A 3,540-nucleotide genomic window follows, 5' to 3' on the forward strand; every position below is an offset into this window, starting at 1 on the left:
GATGCTGCAAACAAATAACACTGGTGTGCGCTCGCAGTGCCTCAGCCACACTGGGTCTGCCCCCGCTCAAGGCGCGTGTAGCCTCCCTGCCCACACTGCTCGGGCTCTAGGTTGTTCCGCCAGGAACAATCTGAGGCTGGCCCTGGGTTGCATGTACCTCCCAGGTCCAAGCCGCTCAGGTTCAGGCACTCGGGTAGTCCTCAGAGGCGCAGACTCAGTTGGGCCTGAGTTTTGTGCTCTTCCCAGGTCCGAGGAGCTCAAGTGATGAGGTGTTTGGCGAGCGCCAATGCTGCGACTTATCGCCTCCCCGCCACTCGGTTATGTGGGTGTAAAACCGGCGCACCTTCTCAGGCAGATGTTAACCGTCCAGACCCCCAAAAAGTTTTAGTTAGCAAAGAAGCCTGCTTACAGTTTTATAGATAATGTCTCTCTGGGGCTGCGATTGCCCCCTTCCAGCTCTGGCTGCCTGTCACCGGAGGGGGAAGGTCTGCAGCCGGCTATCTCTGTTCAATTCTTTGTTCCGTGCGCGGGCCTGGCGGTGTCTTAGGTTGGGGCTGGCTTTTCGCATGGTAAATATCCCACAGTCTGGTTTGCTAGCCCAAATTATTTCGCTCAGATAGTGCTCAGGGTATTCAGGCCAGATTCTTACTCTAAGCGATGCAGCCTGCGCTGCGCCTCCCTGCCCAGCCCCCGCTCGCTAATGGCGCGTGCAGGCGTCTGAGCTGCTTCTCTGCTGGGGGAGTTACCGTAGGACTCGCAATCTTCGAGTTTTAATTGTTTATTTATTTTTTCTTCCTGTTATGTTGCCCTCTGTGCCTCCAAAGCTCAGCACAGATTCGGCAGTGAGAAGGTTTCCTGGTGTTTGGAAACTTCTCTCTTTTTAAGACTCCCTTCCCGGGACGGAACTCCGTCCCTCCCTCTTTTGTCTCTTTTTTTGTATTTTATATTTTTTCCTACCTCCTTTCGAAGAGTTGGATTGCTTTTCTGGGTGCCTGATGTCCTCTGCCGGCATTCAGAAGTTGTTTTGTGGAATTTACTCGACGTTTAAATGCTCTTTTGATGAATTTGTGGGGGAGAAAGTGTTCTCCCCGTCCTACTCCTCCGCCATCTTGGCTCCTCCCCCTTTTTTTTTAAATCAGGAAGTGATACTTTCAGTTTTATCCTTTCTCAAGACTGCTTTGGCTATTTGAAGTTTTATACAGTTATGTACTAACTGTTTATACAACTGTGCACTAACATAGGAGGAAAAAGAGGTGCCCGATTAAATTAAAGAGTTTATGCATTATTGGATGTCTGCCTTTGGAATGGTATTATTACATATGCAGAAAACTTACGCTATGAACGACAATATGATCCTTACCCTTCTCTAAATATAAGGAATAATTTATGAGACATTAACTAGGTCCATAGCTTTGTAAAGATTTATGCGTTAAGATTCAAGAAAAATACAAGATTTGGGATTAAAGTTAGCGGTTCAAATTCCAAACAGCTTTCTCTAGACACATGACCCAGGACAGACAAGCCTGTTATGTACAATGTCATGCTAAGGAGGAGGAATAATACAAGAAAAGTGTCTGGCTCATAGGAGGTACTCAATAAAACTTGACTATTACTTACGGACACTGTAACAGTGTAAAGAGCTCAAAAATCCTAATCAAAACCCATGGGTAGTCTCATTTGGCCAGTTACCTCTATCAGGAACCCTATCTCTTTGAGTTTGCTTCCTCATGTGTAAAATGAGCATAATAGCTGTGTTACTCACCTTAAAATATCATTTAGAGGATCAAATGTCTTACGTTAAGTGCTTGGGAATTAGAAGGCATTTTTACCATCTAAATGCTAAAACATTTCTCTGGTAGTGATTTTTGATGAGTATCTTTTAAAATTGCATTGCCTACTTCCTTGTGTTATTGCCAGCTCCTCAAAACAGCAATTAATCTATATTATTTTGTTCATTCAAATGTAGAGTTACTATTCATTCAAGAAATACTGTCCACTGCCTATAGAGAGCACAGGTGCCAACAAATGTGATTTTAAAAAAAACACAATTCTAAGTCTTTGGCTAATTTAAATTCTAGACTTTGATGGATGCATCAACAAACTCAAGCTCTTCTCCCATTTGGATTTTTGTAAAAAAAAAAAAAAATATATATATATATATAATTTACCTCTTGCGTAAAGTTTATTTACTTTGCAAGGAGAGATAAGAAAGCCTTCCTCAGCGATCAATGCAAAGAAATAGAGGAAAACAACAGAATGGGAAAGACTAGAGATCTCTTCTAGAAAATCAGAGATATCTAGGGAACATTTCATGCAAAGATGGGCTCGATAAAGGACAGAAATGGTATGGACCTAACAGAAGCAGAAGATATTAAGAAGAGGTGGCAAGAATACACACAGAAGAACTGTTCAAAAAAGATCGTCACGACCCAGATAATCACGATGGTGTGATCACTCACCTAGAGCCAGACATCCTGGAATGTGAAGTCAAGTAGGCCTTAGAAAGCATCACTACGAACAAAGCTCGTGGAGATGATGGAATTCCAGTTGAGCTATTTCAATTCCTGAAAGACGATGCTGTGAAAGTGCTGCACTCAGTGTGCCAGCAAATTTGGAAAACTCAGCAGTGGCCACAGGACTGGAAAAGGTCAGTGTTCATTCCAATCCCAAAGAAAGGCAATGCCAAAGAATGCTCAAACTACTGCACAATTGCACTCATCTCACATGCTAGTAAAGTAATGCTCAAAATTCTCCAAGCCAGGCTTCAGCAATATGTGAACTGTGAACTTCCAGATGTTCAAGCTGGTTTTAGAAAAGGCAGAGGAACCAGAGATCAAATTGCCAACATCCGCTGGGTCATTGAGATAGCAAGAGAGTTACAGAAAAACATCTACTTCTACTTTATTGACTATGCTAAAGCCTTTGACTGTGTGGATCACAATAAACTGTGGAAAAATCTGAAAGAGATGGGACTACCAGACCACCAGACCACCTGACCTGCCTCTTGAGAAACCTATATGCAGGTCAGGAAGCAACAGTTAGAACTGGACAGGGAACAACAGACTGGTTCCAAATCCGGAAAGGAGTGCGTCAAGGCTGTATATTGTCACCCTGCTTATTTAACTTCTATGCAGAGTACATCATGAGAAACGCTGTGCTGGAAGAAGCACAAGCTAGAATCAAGATTGCGGGGAGAAATATCAATAACCTCAGATATGCAGATGACACCACCCTTATGGCAGAAAGTGAAGAAGAACTAAAGAGCCTCTTGATGAAAGTGAAAGAGGAGAGTGAAAAAGTTGGCTTAAAGCTCAACATTCAGAAAACTAAGATCATGGCATCTGGTCCCATCACTTCATGGGAAATAGATGGGGAAACAGTGGAAAGTGGCTGACTTTATTTTTTTGGGCTCCAAAATCACTGCAGATGGTGATTGCAGCCATGAAATTAAAAGACGCTTACTCCTTCGAAGGAAAGTTATGACCAACCTAGATAGCATATTAAAAAGCAGAGACATTGCTTTGCCAACAAAGGTCCGTC

This window comes from Bison bison, unplaced genomic scaffold (assembly GCF_000754665.1).
Source record: "Bison bison bison isolate TAMUID 2011002044 unplaced genomic scaffold, Bison_UMD1.0 scf7180017864498, whole genome shotgun sequence".
NCBI lineage: Eukaryota > Metazoa > Chordata > Mammalia > Artiodactyla > Bovidae > Bison > Bison bison.